The sequence below is a fragment of the Microtus oregoni genome, unplaced genomic scaffold (assembly GCF_018167655.1).
Source record: "Microtus oregoni isolate MIOR12 unplaced genomic scaffold, Mior012 000006F_ref0000085, whole genome shotgun sequence".
In the NCBI taxonomy this organism is placed as follows: Eukaryota; Metazoa; Chordata; class Mammalia; order Rodentia; family Cricetidae; genus Microtus; species Microtus oregoni.
The window spans coordinates 25,679,279-25,705,761 of NW_024543065.1; the positions used below are offsets into that span (position 1 = coordinate 25,679,279).

Here is a 26,483-nt window from a genome sequence, read left to right on the forward strand (position 1 = left end):
TTGCTGTGGAGCTTTCCAGTTCCTAGTCCTTACTGGAGCAGAGGGAGCACAAAGAATCTGAGTTTGTGAAAAATAGGTCCTTAACTTCTGCCTCAACTACCAGGACCAGGGGTTAAGGTGGCCTCTTTGCCAGGGTCTGGGCATTTGCCCATTTGTGCGCATACACTCAGTGAGCAGAATCAGCTTCCTCACAGAGCATCACGGGCAAGTCTCTGTCCCCCTCTACCATACCCTGCCCAGCTTCTCTCCTCTACCTGTCTGTAGCAGGGAATTGATGGATATAAATGTTCCTGCTAATTAGAAAATGAACTGGGCTGGGGAGAGCAACAGGTGCTGTCTGGGAGGCAGAGGCAGGTAGATGTCTTGAGTTGGAGGCCAGCCTGGTCTGCAATAGTGAATTCCAGGCCAACAAAGCAAACAAACAAACAAAAATGTTGCTTTAGAAAAAAAAAAATCTTAAAAGGTGGGAGGGAAAGCCCAGAGTCCTTCTCAGAGTTTAAAGTGCCAGCCACAGTTGGGTTGGTCCCCAGCTGACTGCATCAAAATTGTGCCAGTCCCCTGCTGCAGCCGTAGAGCTGCCCTGAGAATGGGGGTGCACTTTCCTTCAGCTTTGAAATCCCTTCCTTTTCTTATCTGTTCAAGGAAATGAGTTTTCCTATGATTGCTAATCTGAATATGTAGAAGAAAAAAAGTATGTAACTCCCCCTTTCCACCTAGCCTCATTTCCAGGCTCTTAAAGAGTAAATGTAAATTTCGCAAGGAAGGAAAGCAACATTGCCTATCTCCATGTGGAATCCATTGAGCACTGGAAAGGTAAAAATAAGCCTGGAATACTTTGCATTTATCCTGCACCACAGTGCTTCGAACTGGGTCAGAATTATCCTTGTTTTACAAATGAGGCAGCTGGAAGGAGAGAAATGAAGCCAGCCTCTCTGGGGCCACATGTCCCGGCTGTGTCAGAGCCTCCTGAGGATTGCTACCCAGCTCCGCCCCTCCCTGCATCCTGCTGAGAGCTGGTGCAGAGGACCAGTGGCAGCCCTGTGGCTCATTTGTTCCCAGAGACCTGATTCGACCTTCTGGTACCTACCTCACAGGGTGCCTGAAGCACAGCCAGCACTCGGTGTATTTGTTAAATGAATATGTTGTCACTGCCGAAGAATTTGTTATAATCACCCATCGCACCCTGGTGATGGCTTTGGCCACTTTTGAATCTATTTTGAAACCTCTTTGCAAGTGAATTTAGAAATATGTATTAGGGCTGGTGAGATGGCTCAGCCAGCAAAGGCACTTGCAGCCAATCCTGGCAACCTGAGTTTGTTCCCCAGAACCCACATGATAGAAGGAGAGAACTGACTCCCACATAAGTTGTCTTCTGATCTACACACAAACACACCATGGCACACATGCACCACCAAACACATAATAAAAATGAAATAACAGTATTTCACACCCAAGGTAGTGCTGAAATTGATTGACGGCCAAGCTCCTCACAAGTCCCAGGTGGCCAGTAGAACTGGAGCGGTAAGGTAGAGAGGCATAGCTTCTCTTTGATGTAAACTTCTAGAATAAAATTTTAAAATGTTCTTGGCTTTACAGTCTTCAGTGTAGGCAAGGTGGTAAGCTACAAAGAAATGAAAATATTTCTTAGTCACACCCATATCAAGATAACAGTGTTATGGTGTCGTTATTTCCTGTGTGTATGCATTGATCTTTTTTCTTCCATTTCATATTCTAATTTTCTAATATGATTAAAGTGCTATGATGTTTTTTGTTATGTGAATAGACTATGTAACCATGCACTATACTCTTACTGTGCTGTTAAGAGTTCTTATAGTTAATATTGTAAGTAGCATCATTTTAAATGTTCTGACATCAGAGAATTTGCTTCTCTGGTTACTTCGTGATGCAAGAATAGGCTTGAGTAAATAAAAACACAAACGTTTGATACATAAAAATATTCTAAGTGAAAATTTAGAAGAAAAACACTTTTATTCTTCATAAAGTAAAAATAAGTTGGGGAAGTACTTCGGCCGCTTACTAGCAAGGCCCTGGGACCAACTCGCGGTGCCAGAAAAATTAATTTATCAGAAATTTCTTATCTTCCTTCTTCCATTCTGTGTAATGTCTGCAATTTCATTGGCCTGTGTCTTCAACACATATGAATTTTGCTTGTCACCAGTCTTACTTATAGTGTGCTTGTAACCTACATGGTAAAATCCTGTTTCCAAGGGTTTTCTCACACATGTGATTGCCGCGATGCCCACGTTTCTAGCTGTTTTGTTTGCTGTTGTATCCCTGACTCTCTGGCCAAGGTCTGACACACAGTGCCCACTCAGTCAGTACTTACTGGATGTATGAGTAAAAAACATATTCTCCCCGCTTCCTCCCCTCTCTATTCCCTCCCATCCTTCCTCCCATCTTCCTTCCTCCTCTTGTTCCCCTATGCACTCCCAGACATGCAGTTATTCCTTTATATTGGCACTACGTGCACCCGTCCTATTAGCAATGCGTACACCAATCCTATTGGCAATACATGCACCAGTCCTGTTGGCAGTACATGCACCAGTTCTTTTGGCAATATGTTCACCCGTCCTATTGGCAATACGTGCACCCGTCCTGTTGGCAATACGTGCACCCGTCCTATTGACAATACGTGCACCAGTCCTGTTGGCAGTACGTGCACCAGTTCAAAGGAGAGTTTATAGTAGCGGAGAGCATACCCCAAAACCTGACCAATGGGAACATCAAGTCCTAGGTTTGCAGCTCTCCACAAATTTATGATCTAACCTTGAGCAACTTAATTCATTTCTTCTGGCTCCCATTTTTTTTTTTTTACCTGCAAACCGGTGCTAGAGCCCATGCATCTGATAGGCTAGACTGAAGCCCAGCACAGAACCTGGCAAGTAATAAATATTCAGTAATAGTAGCTGTTTTCTTTTATTCATTCTCAGCAACAACCTGTTCTGCACCTTGAGCTAAGACCTATGATCCGGGGCCACAGAGATTAATTTATGATGAGAAGCTGTGTAGGCTTTGAGGCAAATTCACCCGGCTTATTCTTTTTGTGCTTTTTTTGTCGTTGTCAGCTGAAGCCATGAGCTGCGACTCGTCCAGTAGGATTGCTGTGAGGACATGTACCAACGTGCCTCAGCTAATTCACTATAGCCTCCGGCTAGACCCAATGACAACATCTCTCTGGTAGTGATTTCTTTACCATGTATGCGTTTATGTATGTACTTCTCTCCCTCGAGCAAGGTGTTCGGCAGTTTTTTTTTTTTTTTTTTTTTGGTTTTTCGAGACAGGGTTTCTCTGTGGTTTTGGAGCCTGTCCTGGAACTAGCTCTTGTAGACCAGGCTGGTCTCGAACTCACAGAGATCCAGATCCGCCTGCCTCTGCCTCCCGAGTGCTGGGATTAAAGGCGTGCGCCACCACCGGTGTTCGGCAGTTTTAAATGTTCTGCTAGCACAGAACTTAATACTTTGTCCTCTTATGTGTCTGTCATATGCATGTATGGCTGGAAACCATTTTCCTCTGAGCAGTCCCGTGGATGTGCGTCCCTAGCTATATCCTTGAATTTTTGTCTTTTGTTTAATTCAAGAAATGGTAGGTGTAACTATTGAATTTTATAGTTTGCTTCCCACAGGTTGAAAGACAGCTCTAGCGGGTTGTGTCTCTTACCTGGATGGGGGATCGACACCTGCTTTAGGGTTTGCTTTTGATTTGTCACAGAGATGGTTTCAGAGGCACGGGGCGCTAAAGAGCGGGACAGCCTTCTGCAAACTTAGCGATTTTTTTTAGCTCAGGACCTGCACACGTTTTCTGCAAAGGCCAGATTATAAATATTTCCATCTTTGTGGGCCATACGGACTCCTCGGAGACAGCTCTGCTATTGTCATTTGAAAGCCGCCCCAGACAAAACACAAGCAAACGGGCGTGGCGATGTGCCAATACGTTTTCTTTTATCAATGCTGAAATTTGAGTTTCTTTTATTTTCCAGCCATTGAAAAATGTCAAAACCCACTCTTAATTCATGGGCCATCCAAAATCAAATCAGACCTTCCCACAGCTGTGGCTTGTGACTCCCTTGCATAGTGGCAGGACTCAGTCTTCCAACTGAAAGGCTCTTAAAGGAACTGGCCTGGGTGGTTTTGCTCTGTCCATATAACTAAACTGATTACTGCATTTGATTTCTATCATTCATCTCCATTTTCAGAATTCATGATAAAAAATTGCTTGAAAAGCTCATGCTATTCTTCTATCAAGAGAACTTCAGCTAGGGACTGGGGGGGTAGGGTTGAACTTATAATACCATCGTCCACCAGAAAGCTTATGCAAGAGCTTGAGGCGAGAGGTGCTCCTCTTTGGGGTGACAGCTTGAGGTGAGAAACGCTTCTCTTTGAAGTGACAGAACTTGAGGTGGGAGGTGCTTCTTTTCGGGGTGACAGAGCTTGAGGCGAGAGATACTCCTCTTTGGGGAGCTGATGTTTAGGGAAGTGGGGTGAGTTGGAGGTGCACAGATCTCTACACTGTGGGTGGGGAGAGCAGAGCATCTCTGGGACCACTCTCAAAGCACACACAGTATGTAGGGTCTGTGGGATAGAGCCATTGTGTGTGGCCCTCATTCTTAGGGTGCTGGCCTAGTTATGGGAATGAACCTCTCCTCCAGAAGGTCCTAGAAACGAACTGTCCGCAAAGGCCAGTCTGTTTGGCCTCCTACACACCAGGATCTCCGGGACTGTGTGTGATGATAGCCGGTTGACTATCAGATGACCAGAAGACTGACATCAGGGTGTCCCCAAATCAGAGAGCCTCCTCTCCCTCTCCATGGAGGTCAGCCAGCCCTGCCCCCTTGGAGATGTTTCACCCATCCATGCCCTGTGGTGGAGGCAGGAATGGGCTGGTCTCTGCTGTGGTTCTCGCCAGGGTCTTCTATGCACCTGAAGATGGAAATGCCTTTTTTTTTTTTAATATTTTTTTCCTTCTAGGATGTTGCAAGCTATAAACCAAGGTTCCAGAAAAACATTTTTTGATGTATATGATGTTGGCCTTGAATAGCCAAATTTTTACTTAAAACTCAATTAAGATAAAGACAGACTAGTGGGTGTTACTGTACTGAAACTGCCTGCTGCATGCCGTCCTAACATAACAATCTAAAATGTCTTTACCATGATAGTCATCTTAAGTGAATAAAACGCGCAGTTTAATGAAATGGCACTTTGAAGCTTTTAGCACTGTAAATCTTCAGCTCATCTTATCTTGTTTAAATTAATTTGCAGTGTTCCTCCGCTTTCCCGTGCTCAGGAGAGCTCTGTTTTGTTTCTGATTTCTTTGGGCTAGCGCCAAGAATTCTAGGAGTTTTAATGGAAGTTTTGTGTTCTTGCGTGAGAAATGCAGAGAGTAGGTAAGTGCATGGCTGGTGGATTTTCCAGGGGAGCTCAGCCCTTGTTAGCAACAGCCGATGGGAGAGAAGTCACTGAGAGGCTGCCAGCTTCTAGGCCCCTCTGGTCTCTAGCAGGGAGCTCCACCGAGTGTAGTCAGCAACGGCACTTTTAAACCTCAAAGGTTGGTTTTTATCTATTAGAAGTTTTATATGAATAAAACATGCCTCTGCATTCATGCTGCTGTGTGACTGGGTTGTATATGACTGTATCAGAATCCATTCAGCGCTTCTGTAGTTGTTTTAAGTTGTTTCCAGAGTGCCTCAGAGGACAGACATATTCGGTACTGTGTAGGATGTACCCCTGGGGGTCAGATCCTAAGTCTGAGGAGATGTCCTTCCCTGTGTGAGCACACTCACCTGCACTGGATGAGAAGTCCCCATGAACACACCCATTTCCTCACCAGCCTTCCCGGGTGTCTGTCCTGGTTAGCTTAGCCAGTCTGACCAGAACATGCTGGTGTAGTCCATTGTGATTTGGGTTTTCTTTGGTGATTAAATTAAAACATTTTAAGTATGCATCAGCTATTTCCTGATTTTCCTTCTCGGCTCTTTACCTATTTCCTACTGGATTGTCCGCAGTGTATCTGTCAGACATGTGCTATAATTGCCTCCTCCTCCTTGCCTTTTGATTTTATTGATGTCATTCCATGATGTCGCAATTTTACTATAATTACAATTGAGGTATTTTTCCTTGGTTAGTGCATTTTTTTGTTCAGATTTAAAAATCTTTACCTGCTGGAGAATGTGAAGGTGTTCAATGAGTTGTTTCCTTTTCTTTGGATGTTTTTAATCTTACCATCTATCTATAATTTTTCTGCAGAGTTGTCTTCTAGGTACTGATATTTTGTGCATTTGCTTTCTGGGGCTGCAGTAACAAGCATAACAAAACCCGAGCCTTGAGGTAGCAGACGGGAGTCCTCTCAGAAAGGTCATCTAGAGGCCAGAAGTTCAAACCTGAGGTGTGAGCCAGGCAGTGCCCCCTGAGGGGTGAGCAGGGCAGTGCCTCCTGAGGGGTGAGCAGGGCAGTGCCTCCTGAGGGGTGAGCAGGGCAGTGCCTCCTGAGGGGTGAGCAGGGCAGTGCCCCCTGAGGGGTGAGCAGGGCAGTGCCCCCTGAGGGGTGAGGTGTGAGCCAGGCAGTGCCCCCTGAGGGGTAAGCAGGGCAGTGCCTCCTGAGGGGTGAGCAGGGCAGTGCCCCCTGAGGGGTGAGGTGTGAGCCAGGCAGTGCCCCCTGAGGGGTGAACAGGGCAGTGCCCCCTGAGGGGTAAGCAGGGCAGTGTCCCCTGAGGGGTGAGCAGGGCAGTGCCCCCTGAGGGGTAAGCAGGGCAGTGCCTCCTGAGGGGTGAGCAGGGCAGTGCCCCCTGAGGGGTAAGCAGGGCAGTGCCTCCTGAGGGGTGAGCAGGGCAGTGCCCCCTGAGGGCTGAGGTGTGAGCCAGGCAGTGCCCCCTGAGTGGTGAGCAGGGCAGTGCCTCCTGAGGGGTGAGGTGTGAGCCAGGCAGTGCCCCCTGAGGGGTGAGCAGGGCAGTGCCTCCTGAGGGGTGAGGTGTGAGCCAAGCAGTGCTCCCTGAGGGGTGAGCCAGGCAGTGCCCCCTGAGGGGTGAGCAGGGCAGTGCCCCCTGAGGGGTGAGGTGTGAGCCAGGCAGTGCCCCCTGAGGGGTGAGCAGGGCAGTGCCTCCTGAGGGGTGAGCAGGGCAGTGCCCCCTGAGGGGTAAACAGGGCAGTGCCCCTGAGGGGTAAGCAGGGCAGTGCCTCCTGAGGGGTAAGCAGGGCAGTGCCCCCTGAGGGGTAAGCAGGGCAGTGCCTCCTGAGGGGTGAGCAGGGCAGTGCCCCCTGAGGGGTAAGCAGGGCAGTGCCCCCTGAGGGGTAAGCAGGGCAGTGCCTCCTGAAGCTTGGTGGGGAGAGTCCTCTGCTTGCTGCTGGGGGAGACTGCCAGGTCTTCCTCGATCCCACTCCTTGGGTTCCTGCTGCAGCGCTTGGATCTTGGTCTCCCTTAGTACATGGCCTTCCCTGGGGGTCTCTTTGGGTCCATTTCCTTCTTATTTAAGGCACTAAATAAATAAATAAACCTTCCACTGGGTCTATTCTATATAACATCTCTACATCTTCAGCCATCTTGTTTCCAAGTAAAGTCACATTGTGAGGTCCTTCGATATCAGGATTTCCCAGCATATCTTTTGGGGAGAGTCAACTTAATACCTTCAGTGAACCCAGCACCGTGCACTCTGTCTGTTTTAGACTGTTTTATTTTGTTGGTCTATTTGAGTGTGTATGTACAAATGACTGTTTGTCCATGTCCAAATAACCGCTGTTATTCTATGGTGAATCTCCATATCTGATAGTCTTGTTTTCTTTTTCAGGATTTTTCTTTCTTTTGATCCTTTGTATTTCCTGATAATTTCTGTTTATTGATTCATTACAGAAAAAAAGTATCAGCTGTCTTTTTTATTTAAAATTAAATTAAAGGTTCAGTTTGTGAGAGAATGGATGTCTAAAGAGCCCTGAGATTTCCACGTTCTGTAATCCTTCAGTCCTCCTGCTTGTTCAGAGAGCTCCTCCCCAGTGGGCCCAAGCTCCTCCCCAGTGGGCCCAAGCTCCTCCCCGCTGGTCCCAAGCTCCTCCCCACTAGGCCCAAGCTTCTCCCCCACTGGTCCCAAGTTCCTTCCAACTGGTCCCAAGCTTCTCCCAACTGGTCCCAAGCTCCTCCCCCATTGGACACAAACTCCTCCCTTACTGGTCCCAAGCTTCTCCCCACTGCTCCCAAGCTTTTCCCCACTGGGCCATCTCTGCAGTCCTGGTAATAGATTGTCTTTCGATGAAGATTTGTTAAAAGCAAAGAAGGAAAGAAGGAAAGCTTCTTCTTTGTATTCACGCTATTAAGGGTTTTTTTTTTTCCCCCAAGTTTACTAAACTTAACAGGGCTGAGATTTAAATTAATCTCATTGATTCCAGAGCTGGGTAAATAAAACAAGTACTTCAGACATTCTGTTTTTTATGGGAGGTTTGTTAGTTTAAAATGTGGCCTCTTCTGGGATGGTGTTAAAACAAGCTCTTAGTAAAGAAGAAGTTAGCACAATGTTGGATACTCAATGCTGTAACTGCGAGCCTTAACATGGGCTATAAGAGACGCCCATGAGTATTGGATCAGGTGGAAAACTAGATCTCTAGTTGTCAGTGCCCTTGGTCTGGAGATGGTTCTGTGGGAAAACTGATCTGTTCCACTATTTAGTTATGAGAATTTAGTAGAAGCGTTGAAAGTGTTCGTGTGTGTGTGTGTGTGTGTGTGTGTGTGTGTTCTGGGTCTGTGAGAGACATACTGGGTCCTGGTACTAAAGAGAAAATTTAAAATTATAAGATTTTTTTTAAACATTCCATCTACTCTCAATCCTGATATGGTCACCACCCACACCCCAGGTTCTGCGTGATTTGCTGTTACCTCCATTCTGAGCTGCTTGTGAAATCATGCAGACGTGCCTTCCTCGGCCGTCCCTGGAGCCACCCCGGTGTCTCTTCAGGGGAGCTAGGGGACACGCTCAGCAGGTGCAGGGGTATCAGAGCAGTGCAGTGTGTCTCATCCTGACTAGACTGCGCATCCTAGACATAGCTCGACCTAAGAGGGCAGCTCGGAAACAATTCACATTTGCTATGACTAGACTGCGCATCCTAGACGTAGCTCGACCTAAGAGGGCAGCTCGGAAACAATTCACATTTGCTATCAAACAGGATTTGCTTCGTTTTCTTGTTCTACCTGCTGCCTGATGTGCTTTCGGGACTGGCAAGAAAGATGGGGTGATTGCACACTTACATTTTATTCTAACGAGTTTTAGAGACTCAAAATCCACCCCACGCTAGACAGGTAATCCAGTTCCAATGACTTTTACTTCATTTATTTCTAACCCTAAATGAGTGCAGTACCCTTGATCTATAGATTTCAATATAGTAATAAGAAGAATATGAAATTATGTCGATATTTTTATTGCTCGGGCTTCGCTGGAGGTTCTGATGGTGGGAGCAGCACTCCCTTGGCTCAGCCACTCATTGCACAACAGCCATGCCTGAGTGCAGTGAACCCCCAACCTGTGTTTCTCCAGTCTGACTTCACAGTCTCAGGAATCTGATTTTGTGATGTCTAGCTCACAGTGAGCCTCTGCTGTCTCCTCCTGGTACTTGCATTAAAAGGAGCATCCAGCTTTTATAGTTTGACCCTCATATCCCCTTAGTCTGCGGTCAGTACTTCCTTCCTGCTGGCCTAGCGCCCCATGCTCTTCTCCTCTATCTTCTTCCTCCTCATCTCTCTGCTGTTTACTCCCACTCCAAAAAATCATAAAGCAACCCTCACAGCCCTGCTTGAGTTCGTACAGCTTGTTTGAGGAAAGCCAAAATTGACAGGAGGGTTAGCTGACAGGGTCAGTGAGTCCTTCCCAAAACACCCCGTTAATCGCCCCACCCCCACCCAGGAGGAGGAGGAAGTGTGGCTTCCCTGGAGAACCATCCTGGTCCTGGCAGTGGGTGCAGCTTTGTCTCTGTGCTTGCTGCTTGTTTAGTGTATTATTCAATCTTTTGGAGCTCGGATTTTTCAGACAATTTAGTTGTAGCACTTCAGAGACGATTGTAGCTGGGGGGAGTCAGGGCTGAGTGTGAAATCCCTTGATATTGTGCACATAAGCTGCCAGCCTTTACTTCACGCTACACATAACAGCAGCAGCCAGAGGAGAGCTGAGAAAAGAAAGGGACAGGAACGCACCCCTCCTCCCTCTCAGCCCTCCTCTTTGCTTTTAAGAGCAGAGCTTGTGTTTAACCTTGTAAATAATAGGTGGCTGGGGTTTTTTGTTTGTTTGTTTGGTTGGTTGGTTGTGTTTACTTAACTGTTTTTGTTTTATCTTGAGATTTTTCTAGTGATGCCACAGGCCCAGCAGTTTCTGGATGGATGTGGTTTAGTGACCCTGTGGGACAAAGTCTGGATTCCAGCTGTTCCCCTTACCCTAGAACAGACAGCAGCTTCCCATGTCATATCCATTCCTTAACTTTTGGAGGGGAGGGCACCCACTGTAAGAGACACCCCTTGTTACACGCATGAGACCCATTGATTTATTCAAACAGTCAACAAATACTTTTGAATGCTTGCTACACATTAAGTTCCCTTGTGAGCTTGTCGTACGTGTTTGTGCTAGTGTTGAGCTAGTTAGCCAGAGCACTGGCTCAGCGGCCTGGGTAACGCTCCTATCTCTCCTATTCTCCAGTTAGAAGACTTCTTGCTTGTAAGCTTCTTGGTCACAGTGAATGTGGTTTCTCACTTGCAAAGCTTGATCCAGGCTGTAAGTCCTTTCCAGATGACACCTAGTTGGGACCTGTGCAGCCTGTGCTCAGATATTAATATACGGCAGTAAGGTGGATGAAGAAAAGCCAGAGCTAGGAAGTAACCTGAGCTCCTATGAGACATCATCAGTCCAGGGAGGCCTTTGGTTCCTCGTTCAGCAGATGCTGTGATTCCATGCCAGCTACTGTACAAGCTCTGCGAACAGAACAGTGGCCAAGAGAGTTCCTTCCCTGCAGCTAAAGGTAGCTGACGAGCCAGGAACAAGAATCGTAGCGATGTAGTTTGAAATTCATTGCATGGGATGCTGTTGGGAACTGGGGAAGCTGGAAGTGGAAAGGAGGGCAGGAAAGAGAAAGCAAAAGGGGGCTGAGGGGGAAAGAGCTTGTGAGGGAGAAGCTGGGGAGACATTCTGTGAGGTAGTCAGCATGCTCACTCCCTGACAGAAAATTCATTCTCATCAGGTCACCGTGACAAACCCAGCACCAATACAAACCCAGAATAGCCCTATTCCCCAGTGTGGCTAACAAGCTAGGACACCGAAGATGTCCGTTGAGACGTTGCCACTCTCCACAACTATACATAACTCCTATATGTGAATCAAAATTATATTAAAGCTGCATGTGGTTCTGAGTAACGGCTGGTCTATTTGCTTTTCTCAGAAAAGTCTTCACGGAGAAGCAGGGGCATGTAAAGGGGCGTACATGCCTGCACATGTTACTGCCCCTCAGATCTTCTCCAGACCAGATCGCTGGTACCAGTTCCACAAGTCATTGGAGCAGATCTAGAAACAGACTCTGAGAGCCCCAGACTCTTCTTTATTTTCCCTTCAGAAATTACATACCCTCCCTTTTGGAGGCCCAGGCTGAGCAATTAGTCCCCCATTGTCTTTGCAGGAAATGACATCCGTGTGACTGCTTGGGAAGGCAACTGTTGACCACTCTGGTTAAGATAATTTGGAAAGTGTTCAGCATTTCCTCTGGAAGATTGAGTCCAGCTGACTTGGAAATGCACAGATGAGATGGTCATCATAACCGGAGCACCACTGGGTCGGTTCCCTGAACAAAATGAGCCTCTCAAGAGCTGCTCTGCTCTCCTCGGAGTGTGAGGAGCTCAGCCTTGCTATCCTCTCCCTCTTAGAACATTGATTTGGGACCAATTTCTTAAAACATTTTGCAGAGCCAACACTCGCCGACCCCACTCAGGGAGACCTAAAAACTGAGGAATGCATCAGGAACTCAGGTGTTGCAGTCCTAAACTCTGCCTTCCAGCGTTTTCCCCATCTCCAGTGGCTACAGCAAAAGAGCCATGGAAATCTCATACTTCGTACACACACAGCAGTGGGCAAGACAGAGATTCTCTCAGAAGAGTGAGATGTTCCTAGCAAAACATTCTTGTCTCATCGGCTTGTATTGGGGCCATGTTTATTTTTGACCTAGTCACTGACAAGAGTCTGGGGGTCCCTTGAGTCAGGGCCTCTCCAACCTTAGTATACACATCCATCACCTGGGGAAGCTTGTTTGAGTGAAGCCTGAGGGCTGACACTCCTGGATGTGTCCACGTGATGCTCATGTCAGAGGGTTGGAGTCCTCCCAGGCTCTAAGCCATTCTGATGCCCACCCCCAAGGAGATTGTTGTCCCCTGCTCTTGAGGTTCCATGGCTCATAAAGGACATATAAGGGCTACCTTAGGAAGAAGAAAGAATAACACTGTATTGATGAGAACTATACTGGCAATACCTGTTCACAGTGTGTATTGAAAATGTTGCCTTTAACTCAGAAGTCATACACGGCCTGTGGTGTATCTTAGAAACAGAAAGTACACATGGCTACCCACTACTGTGTGAGAATACCCATAAAAACAGTATTATTCCTTTATAACTACGCACACATTGCAGTTCAAGAAGCAGAAGGTACAGTAGTCAAATCACCTGTTTGCCATCCTTCAGTTACTTCTACTGGTAACTAAGATCATCTATCCCCATCCTAATGAAATGGAAATAGATGTGCTTAAGTATAAAGAGGGTTATGTGCCAAGTCCACCCATGTCCTAACAGTAGAAGCTCATCAGCCTAGGAGTTACTGGAGAGGAACACACTCCTAAGAATCACTTGACATGATGTTAGGTGTGAAAAATTCTGCCAGTGGTAAATTTCTGCCAAAGCAGTGGCCACTGTGCCCTGATTGCTGGTTTTCAGCGGAGAAAATCATTATGTCTCCCTCATTTGAAAAGGGAGAGCTATCCTGTTTTTTTTGTTTGTTTTTGGCTAAAGATTCTCTTAGGAAAGAGGATAATATGGATAGTCTTGTCCATCATGAGTGATCATCACAGATGCTGTGGGGCTTGGAATGAAGCATGTGGCCAGATGTTGAATACACCTTCCTGGGGTGGTCACCAGGGTTGCCATCTCTGGCCTCCTATTCAGGGACATCACTCCTGGGGCCATGGGGAAAGTGTGTGGGATTTCACCATTTCATCTGCTTGGTCTCCCTGCCCCAGCACCACAGCTTCACGTCTGTGTGGTTGGCAGGAAGTCAGATCTTGGTCCAGTTTCCAGTAGATGCCAAGTGGTGCTAACTGGCCTTACCAGTATAGTTTCACCATTCTTTCCTGGGCAAGACTCTGGGAGGTGGAGAGAGTCCTGCCTGCTCTGGACCAGCTGGCAGAAGTTGCCGGACTTGATGCTCCACAAAGCCCAGGGTTGTACTTGTCTCTGGGCATCTAGGGTGTTACTTCTCAGTTATGAACAGCTGGTCTGTTCCCAGAGACCTGTCTGTCAGCAACGCAGATGAAGCACCCACTCTAAGGGAAGGGAACATTTTGTTGCCTAACCTCAGTCATTTGTAATCTAAATATAGAATGCTGAGGTGTCCATCTACATATTTAGGGCCTCACAGGCTGCCAAAGAGAGGCGTGGTAATTTTAATATTAACCAGCCTTATACAATCAGTGTACTTAATCACTGATTGATCCAGACACTACTGATGAGTGCCTCCCTTCCCAGGCTAGTGGTAGGGGAGAGCATTATTTAAAAAAAAAAAAAAAAGAATACAGAGTTAAATGCTTAAATGTTAAAATGCTTAGAACTTAAAATATAAGTCTTATATCAAAATACAATTTAAAAGACCAGAAAAACAAAACTTTAAGGTAATGCCAAATTAGGAAAATCAAGACAGCGAAAGATAAGGAGAGTTAGGGGGAAGGCTTAAAGCCAGTGTTCTGGGACTGAGGACATGGCTGGAATTCAAGGGTTATTCCTCGTTTTCCTTAACCTTAAACTGAAATCCGGAGTTTCTCTTTATTATGGAATAGTTGTAGCTCTGTATAGAATAGAGTATGAATAGAAAGTTTTTATGTTATATTACAATCAAGGAAATCATGAAATGTAATTTTCCATTTAAGGATACTTAAAAATGGCATTTAGTTTTTGTAGAAAAACGTTTAAATATTGAAGGAAATTCACCTCAGTTTTGTTATTTTGAAACCGTCTCAGTATGTAACTTTGAAATATTTTGATAACTGGATATGGATGCATTTTGTGGCTTAAATTCTTTGCGTCTCATATGCTAATTTCAAGCACTTAAAGACATTCCAGAAAAACAAACAAGCAATAACAACAATAAAAATTCCATTTAGAACTCTGAAAAAATTCTGTAGACTGAGGTAGTCCAGAAAGGCAAAGAGCTCTTCCCCGGGAAAATACCTGGGACTCTTACTAGTAGGGGTGGGACAAAAGGGACCAGGAGAGGCACAGGCCTGGTATAGGACCACCAGCAGCAGGCGAAGTGGCTGCTGCTTCCCGCCAGGATGAAACCATGTGGGAATAAAACAGAGACAAGTATGTAAGCTCCTGGATAAGTGCGGGTGATAGGGATGGGAGGCGGGTGGAAAAGTGTTTGGGGAAGCGCTTTGCAGGCAGAGTTGGCGTAGGGGGCTGTGGGGTGGGGGATGCCTGGAGATTGGGCATGGGTTTTCTGCAATCCAGCATGATGCAGACTGGATAGAGTGTCCAGAGAGAAGGAAGAAAAGTGAGTCCCAGCCTGGGTGTGGGCTCAGCAGCAGGGCTGGGGCCTGGTGTGCAGCAGAGGCGAGAAGCCACGTTAGGTCTCAGGCTGGGGCAACAAGGAGCATGTGGGCCAGGCTTCCAGTCACTGGGCACTTACTATATGTCTGCTGCTGTCCTAAGCCTCTCTGCGTCCTGAATGTGACACTGTGAGGTTGGTCACCACAATTCCCGGTTTACAGCTAGCCAGATGAGATCCACTGAAGAGGGAAAAGTAGCCTGGGACCTCCCAGAAGAAGGCAAGGAATTGGCTCTAGGGGAAAACGGTAGAGTTTAATCTTAGGTATTTCCCCACTGTTCTCTTACCTTTGGTTGTTGTAAAGGACGGGAAATTCCTGTATTTGTAAGTGTAGTTTCTCATTGATTCAATTGTTCACAGATTTTTTTTTTTCTTACTAGTATGTGCTGAGATAATCTGTAAATTGGTTTCATTTTCCTGTGCACGGCAAAGGGGCAGCTGGTAGGGAGTGTGCTGCTACAGGAATGGGTGCCCCATCAGGTGAGGAGGCAGAGAATGCACACGGGGCTGCTTAAAGTGGATTGTGACTAAGGTGTTCATTGCATTGTCTTTTCAGAGCCGGTCCTACCCGTGGTTTAGAAGACATGTGGTGTATATAAAGTTTGCGATAGTTGGTGGAAATTTGGGTAAGTGTTGTCATGATTATTAATAACGCGTCTAGTTATAAAATGGTCGCGTCTAGTTATAAAATGGTGTCAATGAGGGGAAGCCACTGCCCTTCTCTGCACATTTTTTGGATCTGCACAGAACTTCAAATGAAAGTTTTTAATTAAATGTGGCACTGAGTTGGTGTTTTCTGAGAGGATGCTGTTTTTCTTGTTAAAGCTAATGTTATTAAGTGATACAGGATTTTCTAAAAATCAACCAAGTCTAGATTTGGGGAAGTTCAGATGCACAACCCAGGACACCCTTGGCAATTGTTTATGTTCTAAGCCAGCCATGTAATAGGAGCAATAAAGTCCAGAAGCAGAGGGTTTGCAATGGCCTGCATGTTGTAATGAGAGAAGAATGGGAAATGGAAGGAAGTGAGCTGCACGGCTTCCTGGGAGCTCGCCCCAGGCTGGAGCAGTAGCTTGACCTCCCTGTTGGTGGTAGCACTCTGCGCCTATTGGCTGTTTTATAGCCTCTGGGATTCTTCTGCCAGCCAAGGCTGTTAGTATCTCCTCCTCCACGGGACTGTTGTGGGAATAAGTGAGCTGAGAAGTGCGTGGCTTAGTAGGTGCTCCACAGTAGCCATGCTGCATGACAGAGCCCCTTGTTTGGGGACCACATTGCCATTGAAGCTAAGTCACTCGCAAGGTGTGTGTCTTCAGCAGAAAGACTTGCAGGATGGGTTCATTACACACATGTGTGATTTCACGGGGCACCACAGCCACTTCTCCATCGTTTGCTCCGTAGTAAGCTGGGGGACTCCTGTGACCTGGGCCTCCTTCCGGAACCCCAGGAAGCTATTCTCAGACAAGCACAGCTAACTTGGCTTCCCTTCCTGCCACCTTGCAACCGAGTGAGGTGACATTGTTGGAGCTTTTGGTTAAAGTATGATACTGTTTTCGTTCACTTTAGTCAGAAGTGATGGCAGTGAGGGAAATGATACTTTTGGTTTGTGTAGGCTTTTGTTTCCAAACCTTCTTTTTTATTTCACCCCACCCCAATAGTTATGTAGTTCATAGAGACCCAAGAATTTGGTTTTGGGGTGAAGACTTTACCTGTGTTTGGGGAAGAATCACCCATGTTAACTACAGAGGAGTGCTGATGAAGGTCACATATGTCTGTTTTATGAATCAAGGACATGAACATGACCTCAGGAGGTCTCTATGATAATCTCTAAAAAGCCACAGAGTCTCTTCAACAAAATCTCTAACCAGGGGATACAGGTCCTCTCGGGGATAAGAAACTAGCGTGTGGCAAGGCAGCTTGCTGATACGTACGACATGAGACAGAAGGGAGTAGGCCTGGTTTCTCCAGCACGCTACAGAAGGACTGATTATTACAATATAGAGTATATTTCAAAACAACTAGGAAAAGAACATAAGTGTTCCAAGCATATAGAAGTATTTACATTTGAGGAACTGGGAATGCTCATTCTATTTGGTCATTAGACACTGTATGCATGCATTAAATCATTGTACTGAACCCATTTTTGTCTTAATGAAACATAAAATAATAAGCAATTAGGGGACACAAGGAAATTGTTTGAGAAGAGTGGTCATTACTGTTCCATATCTTAATTGTGGTGGTATTTATGTAACTATAGGCTTTTGTGAAAGCACACAGAACTGCACAGTAGAGAGAGAGAGAGAGAGAGAGAGAGAGAGAGAGAATTTTGTTGTGTGTGAATAAAGAACAGAAAGAATGAACTCTTAGACAGAGGACAGTTAGCTTGCTCAAAAGGATGGGATGAGGGAGAGTGGAAAGGAAAACAGCCTGCTCCTGACATCAGACTGTTTGTGGGACAGGGACTTCGTTAAGTCCCTTCCTGCCACCACAGTACCTGACACACCAAAGGATGTGATGAATATTTAAATATTCATTGAGCTCCCTGCTGCTCTTAGTGTCTAGGCCGGTCACCTCACTGTTCCTCACCCTGGTCCACCAAGTCCATATGCTCTTCCTCTGCCACCCGTTCTCTGGGACTAACCTGACCATCTCCCCTTTACATCCGTGTCCTCTAATGTCATGTCCACACCCCACCCTATCCTGGAAGCTTTACCGTTTTCTCTCTACCTGTCAGGATCTGACTGGGAATGCCTTGCCTCTGTAGATAATGTCAGTAGACACCCAACCCTAAACTCCCTTTCTCATCCTTTACTCTCTCACTGAGCACCTACTGATGGTCTGGGGGAGGGGCTTTCTGTTGAGTAGTCTCAGAACAGAGCTGTTGAGAGGAGAGCAGTCCAAGAGCTCAGAGTAGCAAAGATGTCGTCTTCTGTGTCCTGGCACTAATAACTGAGACAGCAGTGCGGTGTATGAATCTTCAGGGGTGCTAGTATTTCTCAGACTTCGATTCTTCATCATGAGTCAAGAAGTTTCAATATCCCTAAAGCCAAGATTCTCTCACCTCTAGGCCATGTCCGAGTGAGAGGTAAGTGCACAGAGCACAGAGGTTCTCGTCTGGGGTCACCTTGCCCTCCTAGAGGGTATCTGGTGATAGGACGGATGTTGCTGAATGCCCTGCAATGTATAGGACACCAGCACATGTGCACAAACCCAGAAAGTGACCCCAGAAGTCAGTGGCATGGAGATAGAACCGGTAGAATGACTGAAGTGCCCACTATTGTGTGGAGGGTTTATATTTTAAGATACTTTGACATCTAATTATATACAACCATCTGAAAAGGGCTCAAAATACAGAGGCCTGAGAGGCTGCCAAGAAGCTACCTTCTTCATGAAGCTACCTGACTTCGTTAGGAGTCAAGCTACCTCCTGACTCCAAGCACACGTGGACCGTACTGAACCGTGGCCCACACAAGGAGAGTGGGTCTCTCAGCGTGCTCTCGGCATCTCTACAGAAGGGGCTGTCTCCCCTTCACCTCAGCCCGGCTTCCTCAGATGTGTTTGTCTGCAGATGAGACAGATAGCGTTGCCATCTGAGTGGTCCCTCCTCCCAAATCGTGGGTAGTGATTCTGGTGTGATGGAAATGTGCATAGGGAGGAGAGGGATCTCATCACAGTTGATTGAGATCAAGTATTTTGGTTCGCAGGGCTGTTTATTTGCATCCGTTTGCCGGTGACACCACAGTCTGGCTTAGATGTGACTGGCTGCGCACGTTCGCAGCCCAATATGGCTGCATTCGCTGAAGCTGGGAGATTAAAGCAACATATGTCAAGCTGCGACACAGAACAATTCTCTCGAGATGGCTTGGCTTGATTATGGGGCCTATTTTGGGAGGTAACTGTGCTTTTTGTGTGGTGTATTTTAGGTTACACCAACCTCACTTCCAGACCAATACCGTCTTCCCAGAAAGGGGTGTGACATGTGTTGAGCACGTGACTACGTTCCTACCGAAAGCTCTGGTGGGATGCTCTCTTGGCTTCCTGATCTTCTTTATCCTTCCCTCTCATACGATTGCCGTGGAAATGTGTTCTGGAAAGCCAGGCAAGGGAAGTCTGATAGCCTCATTTCAGATGGCCAGACCCAGGGGTCTAGGGACTTTGTGTTATCGATCCTTGTCTTTAAAATGAGTGGAACTTGGAGGAGCATACAGAGGTCTCGGAGGCAAACAGGTGAAAGAGACAATAAACCCTGTGTTTTATACAGGGTAAGTGTGGCAAAACTGTCCATTTATAGCCCTAAATCAAGACTCCCCGCCCCCTCTCAGCCTTTGCTCATAGCCCAAGAGGCTCTGTATGTTGTAGTCTGGCCCAGCCTCTAAGATCCCCTTTTGAGAGTGTTGTGCTAGAAGCTAGAGTTGTCCAGAGTAGTCACTTTGGACACCAGCCCGAGTCTAGGAGGCAGAAAGGCGTCTTCTGCATCGTCTTGTGGTCCTGGCTGCTGAGGTCATCCACTGTCCCTTTCTCACTTGTTTACCAAGACAGGTGTCATTTTCACTCCAGGGTAGTTTTGGCAACAACCTGGACCAGATTCCGTGAAGCTGCTTCCAGCACGCTTCCCTGCTCATCTACAGTAGCCCATGGCTTTGCCATCTGCCCTCACTCTAAAAGTCACGCCGTAGTGTGGCTTGAATCTGTAGCAACACATAGAAGCCCAAATTGCTCACTTCGGGGAGGTATTTTCAGAGTCGGAAACTGTTGCCTTCGCTAGTGTTCGACTAGATTGAAAAGACTGAAATCGGGCTGCTGGGGACGCAGCCCCACATCAGCTTTGCCAGTGAGACCGTGTATCCGGATGCCTTTCGGGTAGCTCTTTAAGTTTATAAAGAGCTGCAATGCATTTGATCCTCCCAAACTAGTTCTCAGGTGACGGAGTCATATCACCCGATAAACGCAGAGGCTCCCGAATTTGCCTGTCTGGGGTGGGGATGTTTGCCGTGGGAGTGTTTGATGTCCTCTGCAGACTTGGAGGCACTGTTAATAGGTGGTGCTCTAGGAAGTGGCACAAAGATGCCAGCTGGCCTGCAGAGCCTGGGAAGAGGTGTCTCTGTGACAGCATCTGTAGCACCCTGCTGAAGAGCACAGCTCTATGCTGGACCGCAAGCACACAGTGAAGCCAGGCACACTCACTGTTGGGATCCAGGTAGTCCTCTTGGTTGAAGGCCTCGAGGTACTCATTCCTGCTTCATTGGGAACTCTAGGCATGGAGTTCAGACAGGCTATTCTATAGGCTGTGCATTGCTGCTCTGTGCATGGGCACAGATTGACGGACACCTTCATGGCATGGCTAACCAGTGCTCCATACTGCTCTTCCTCCATCATTGCCCAGCACAAAAGAATGGGACCCTTCTGTTAGGGGGAAAGATAAGAGTCCAGTAATGTTCTGCCCACAGACTTTATCTAATCTCACCAGTTTGAACCATCCTGAAAGGGTTGGAGAGATGGCTCAATGGTTACATGTGTTTCTTTGCCCTTCCTGAGGTCCCGGGTTCTGTTATTAACACCCGTTTTGGTCAGCTCACAACCTCCTGTAGTCCCAGCTTCTGTGGACAGAAATATACATGTACACTTGCACACACATGCACACTATTTAAAAAGTAAATTTAAGAAACCATCCTGATAGAGATAGGTGCCAGTGTCTTGAGTTGGGATTTGGTCTGAGGTCTCATCCTGCCCTGTGGATTAGCACAGCCTGCCGACTGAGCTTTGTGGAGATGTTTGGTTTTGGTGTCGGCTAGCAAAGAAGCTGATACACTGGTATGTTGACTTGAATCAGCACATGCAAAATTCATTAAAGTGATAAAAGAAATACTGAATGAAAACCCTGAAAGGGAAGCTAGCCTGAATGTCAGTGTGGACAGCTTTTCACAGAAGGAGGTGCTGATACTATCTCCTCCCTCCCTCCTCCTCCTTCCATCTTTGGAGGCGATAGTGGTTGTTTGGTTTTTCCTGCCTTTCTCCCCCAACTTTTTATTTTTTATTTTGTTTCTATTATGTTTAGATATGTGTATGTTTCTGTGTGTATGTAGGGGTTATGTGTACGTGAGTGCAGATGTACAGAAGCCAGAGGAGCTGGAATTACAGGTGGTTGTGAGCCACCTGGTGTGGGTACTGGGAATAAAACTCAGGTCCCATGGAAAGAGCAGTGCATGCTCCCAACTTCGGTGCCATCTCTTTAGCACCCTACTTGTTATTTTTAAAAGGTGTCCAACCTACCAGCCAGGAGCCAATGAAGAAACAAACGCCTCTAAGTCATTTGCTTAAAATTCCCGCTTGTTCCATATTTACTATGTTCGCTTTATTCTCTTCCAATCATACGTGAAAATCGCACCCATCTTATTTGTTTTCTGAACCACCTAGAAACAGAGACTGTCTTGACACTGCAGTTTCAAGTGTTGTACCATGTCTAACCTAAGAACGACAGCCTTCTTCTGTCACGGTTCTGTCGATAACATCCGTTAGTGTTCTCCAATCCCAGTCCGTCTTTGGATTTCCCCGTCTACCCAGAACTCTTTTATTTCATGAGATGAATCCACTCTGTGAGTAGCGCTGGGCAGCCTAGAGCTCACTAGTCAGATAACGTAGCCTCAGACTCAGAGCTCTGCCTGCCTCTGCCTCCCACACACCCATGCTCTGGTCTTGGCTATTTCTTCATGATATCATTTAATCTGGTCTTCTCTTTCTAAAACGCATCGGGTCTGGAGGGTTGCTATTAAAATAGGAAGAATCTGTCATAAGTGATGTCTTATGTCTAACATGACATCACATCACAGGGCAAGTGATGTTGGTTTGTTTACCATCCTTGCTGCTGTTTGGTGTTGGCTAAGGTGGTAACCAGACCCAGCTAGAAGAGGGTGCACTTTGAGTTGGCAAGTCACCTGTGTGTGACACCTGGGTACATTGTGAATCCTGTCCTAATGTTCAGTTGTCTGGTGGTGTGAGCGTCTGGATAGTCTTTGCCCGGATCTGTCGTTGTTTTGGAAGGCTGCCAGATATTTTTGCCTCTTGTTCTGAATTCTCTGTGCCGTATAATATGCGTCTTCATATGTTTGATTTCTGTGGTAGTCTGCTAGATCTTGTTGTAGTAACAGATTGTCCTACACAGTTTTCTTTCTTGCCTTAGGGATAGGAAGGAGTGACATCCGCTGAGCTAAATCTCTCACAGCCTACAGCTTCTTTCACTTTCTCCTTGCACACACTTCAGAGGGCTGAAGTAACTTGCACAAGGTCACGCTCGCGAGCCATAAGGTGGAGCTCAGATGGAGCCACGTCTGTCTGCCATGCTTAACCAGGGTCTTTCAGCACCTTCTTGTCCTGAATCCCCTCTTCCCATTCTGCAGTTCCTGCCTCAGGCTGTAGACCCTGCATGTCTGGGAAGGTCCTAAACGGCTGGAGAAATGCAATTCCCCCACTTCTGAAAGGAACAGGTGCTGTTAGAGCCGAGGCAGGCAGGCCTGACACTGCCGGATCTGCCTGTCACCTGCCCTGACTTCAGTATAGACCACTGAGGAGCTGAGCCCGTTTACAGCCAGCACCGCTGCTGCCTATGGCTGTTCACAAATGCAAGTTTTTCTTTCTTGTTTGTGTGTTTGTGTTTAACGTTCTCTTCTCCATGTAAGAAACTGTTATAATGGAGCGAAACTGGAATGCTGTTTTGACTTACAGGTTGTTAGATTTGGGAAGAAGGGAAAGTTGGATTTCGAGGTCAAATGACCCTTTCACAGGGGATGCCCAAGACCATCGGAAAACACAGATATTTACATTCCAGTTCATAACAGTAGCAAAATTACAGTTATGGAGTAGCAATGAAAATAATTCTAAGGTTGGGGGTCACCACTACATGGAGAACTATGTTAAAGGGTAGAGAACCACCGCTCTAAGGCATTGGATTTCCTTACATCAGAGGCTGAAATTTCTGAATTAGTAGATTAAAAGCTCACAAGTAGCTATTTCTTAGGTCACCTTTAAATAGTACTTTCCTCTGAATATCTAGAGGATTTTTCCTTCTCAGACTTCCCCAAGTCTTGCTTTCACCCATTTGTGCTTTCTTGTTCTTTCCATGTGTATCAGTGAGCACACAGCAAGGGGAAACCTGTAAGCTTGTGCCCATGGAGGGGTAAGGCAGACAGAACAGGAACCGCGTCCAGGATGTTCCTGCTTAAGAACTGGCGGGGCTCATCCCCGTTGTTCTAGGATCACTCTGTTTTGGATGGTGGCAACTGTGCAGACACAGAGCCTCTTGTCATGTTGACTTGTTGTGCAGGGACTTCATCCTTCCACCATTTAACAGACTAACCACCCTCTAGGCACAGAGGGACAGCACCCTGCCAATTAGACTTGATCATCTTGCATCTCTTGGCATTGCTTCTCATGCTTCCTAAAGCAGAAATTGTCTGCCAGCCAGTAGCGAGAACCTGTGACTTGACAGGTCATCTCATGACTCGCCGTCTCTGCAGACCACCCGAGACTTCCAGCAGCCGGGCCCCACCATGAGCTCTGACTGACAAGTGAAGAAGCTGTGGTCTGAACCAGCTCCATCCAATAGGAATCCAACACAAAAACTGTGGATCATTTTTCTCAACACCAGGTTTGAAAAAAAAAAAAACAAACCAGTGAACGTAGTTTTTATATTTTACTATATCTATCTATCTATCTGTCATCTATCTATCTATCTATCTATCTATCTCCAAAACGTTATTGTTTGCCATGTAAACCCAATAGACGAAATGTTAATGTCTGCCATGTAATGTTTAGACTGCATCTCTGAAACTCTGTGCATCTTACTGCTCCAGTGAGCCTCACTTTGAGGGAGCTGCATTTTGGGTGTCTCCGTCCCTGGGCAGTGTAGTGGTTCAAGATCACACCAGCTGGTTCTTTCTCTTGAATCTGCCTCCCCCATCCCCGAGTCTGAGGTCACATATTTCTCTCCTCCTCGTGCCTTTCCCCCTGGCACTCTAATTATAGGGAGATGCTTGGGGCAACCATAACTGCCACTCAGCGGTTTGCCTCCACCCTGGCAGCCATGAGACCACTGCCCGGAAAAGCTGGTGCGTGCTGGAGCAGAGTCCTACTTTCTCCATGGTGGTTTCCATGTTTCTCTTTTTCTTAGAAGTTACTGGGTGGCATTTTTTTTTTCAAGTCCAAAATGATGGCATTCTTTGTTAAAGACCTTCCCTAACTAATAGATTCTTTAAATGTTTGTTAGTCGGTGAGTATTCTGTATTCTTAAATGGGGGTGGGGGGGTGGTACTAGGGGATTGAATCTATAGCCTTGTAAGTGTATTGCAGGACTCTAACCCGGGGCTTTATCTCCAGGCCTTTTACCTGCTCTTTGAGACGCGCAGGGACTCAGCACGTTGCCCAGGCCAGTCTCAAACTTGTTTCGTGGTCCTTGAACCTGCAATCTCACCTCAGTCTTCAAGTGTAACTAGGGTAATAGATACCTCCGCCACACCCAGCTTCATCTCTCCCCTTTGTTGTTTATGGTTTGTGTCGCGCGCAAGCATGTGTTGCAGGCATGTATGTGGGGTTACACTTTCTCATACAAGTAAATATGGAGGCCACAGGTTGGCATCGATGTTGTTTTCTGTTACTTTGACTTCACTTTTTGACACAGAGTCTCTGACTGAACATAGGCTAGATGGCTGCTGAGCCCCAGTGATTGTCCTGCACCAGCAAGCACTAGGGTTTCAGATGGTGTCACCACACCTGGCTTTTATATGGTTGTTGAAGATCCTAACTCAGGTCCTTCTGCGTACATAGCAAACACTTTACTTAAGCCGTCTCCCTAGTCTATGTTTTGTTTTGACTGGTCAACTATTTCCCCAGTACATCAGTACCATGAGCATTGGAAAAGGTCAGGTTCTGTTTCTTCCAGGTGTCAAGTCTTTGTCTGTTGACCCCGTTGCATGAACTCTTAGACCATAATCGCAGGGTGGGAAGGAAGCTGGCAAGAAAATGGCACAAGAAGCCTGGGGTCTGTACAATGAGCATCCACATACAAGCTCTGATTTATAAAAATTGAACTTCCAATCAGGAAAAAAAAATTTCTCTTGTTCTTAACTGGAGCCCAGACCCACATCTCCCACTGCTGTCAGTGATGCGGGGGAGAAAGCAAGGATGCCTTCCCTCTGGTCATGCAGCAGCTGAAGGGAGGATGGCACCCAGGCCAGCCCCTCTTCTGGGAGCTCCATGAGTTTTGCTGATTCCCTCAATGTTGTATGTTGAGGTTGTGACTTGGTGTGTCCTTTATATTCCCTGATTGTCCGAAACCTGCCATTTAAATTGCCCTAGGTATAAGGTGGTTTGGGATCAGAACAATGTGAAAGGCCTTTCTCCTTACCCCTTCCCTAAAGAGTGCTTACTTAGACACCCCAACACACAACACTCCTTTCTCGCACCTGCGTTGAAGTCATTTGTGTTTCCTTGAGTGAATAGCTCGTGTTCCTCTCACGGTGTCTTTTAGTGGCTTCTTGTTACTAAGAAGCCAGAGATTATCGCTGCCTCTAGAGAAGTGTCTTTGTCTCTAGGTTTAGTTTTCAAAGGTGGTCCTGAGTAAAAATGGTGTAGTTTTGTGTGCTATACTAATAGCTGAGAGAGGAGGCCCTGGATGAGCAGGGGAAAGGAAATAGCAAAGGCTCAGGACAGACAGCATTTACTTAAGTGGCCCTTGACCTGGAACCTTTCTCAGCCTCTCTTGAGGACATAGTTTGTCTCAGTGCCCAGTTGATGTCCTGGAAATGGGGACTAAGTAAGAGTGTAACAATCACCCACTTCAACTCAATTGTATCTTTTGACTTAGGGAGACTAGGGAGCCTATACCTTGACAAACTTATCCTGCAATCTGTGTACATATATAACTTCAGCATTTTTCAAGCTTCTAACACCAGCCATCATGGAGAATATTTTGACTCTCATACCCTCTAGAGTCTGCAGATAGAGTGCATGCTTGGAACAATCCTTCACTGCCCTGACAGATCAGAGGGGCAGTCAGACGTGGCATGTAGGACAGAGGAATTTATTTAATGGATAAGAATAATAACCTGTAATTAACGTGTGTGTGTGTGTGTGTGTGTGTGAAAGTTGTGATATGAATGTACTTACAGAACAAAATGGGAGCAGGAGACCCACAAACACACAACGTGTGCATGCACACGCCCACACACACCTGTACACACTCCCTCTTGTATCCTCTCACCGGAAGGGAGAGGGTGGTTGGTAGCACCGGAAGAATTCACCAAGAAACCATAGCACCCAGCAGTGAAGGCTTGAGCACACGAGAAGGTGAAGAACATGTCACCTTTTTAGAAGCATTAATTCTTATTCCTAACCTAATTTTCAGTTTCACTATATCTTAAGGTTTTAGAAGAGCAATGAGCAAAAAGCGTTGTGCTTGCATGGATGCTGAATATTCATGGTATAGATAAGGTTTTCCTCACAAAATTCATTGAAATTTGGTCTCCCGAGTAACCATGCAGAGAGGCAGGGTGTGTAAGGGCTGATTCTGTTTAGATAGATTGGTACTCCTCTCATGGGAATGGGTTCATTATTCAGAGAGGGCTGCTGTAGCCGAGTTCTGCTCCTCAGCTCTCTCTTCCTCCCC

The 26,483-nt window shown here is 46.5% G+C and overlaps 1 protein-coding gene across 4 annotated transcripts in view; it reads left to right on the plus strand.

The window, feature by feature from the left end:
• Nucleotides 1-26,483, plus strand: part of Fyn (FYN proto-oncogene, Src family tyrosine kinase) — a 202,164-nt gene that overhangs the window by 73,432 nt on the left and 102,249 nt on the right. For 3 of the 4 annotated variants that reach the window (XM_041653604.1, XM_041653607.1, XM_041653605.1), the window contains one exon: nucleotides 15,387-15,456. The exons of the other annotated variant lie outside the window; for it this stretch is intronic. The gene's annotated coding sequence lies outside the window, so the exon portion shown is untranslated. The remainder of the gene's footprint in view (nucleotides 1-15,386; nucleotides 15,457-26,483) is intronic. 4 annotated transcript variants of the gene reach the window in all.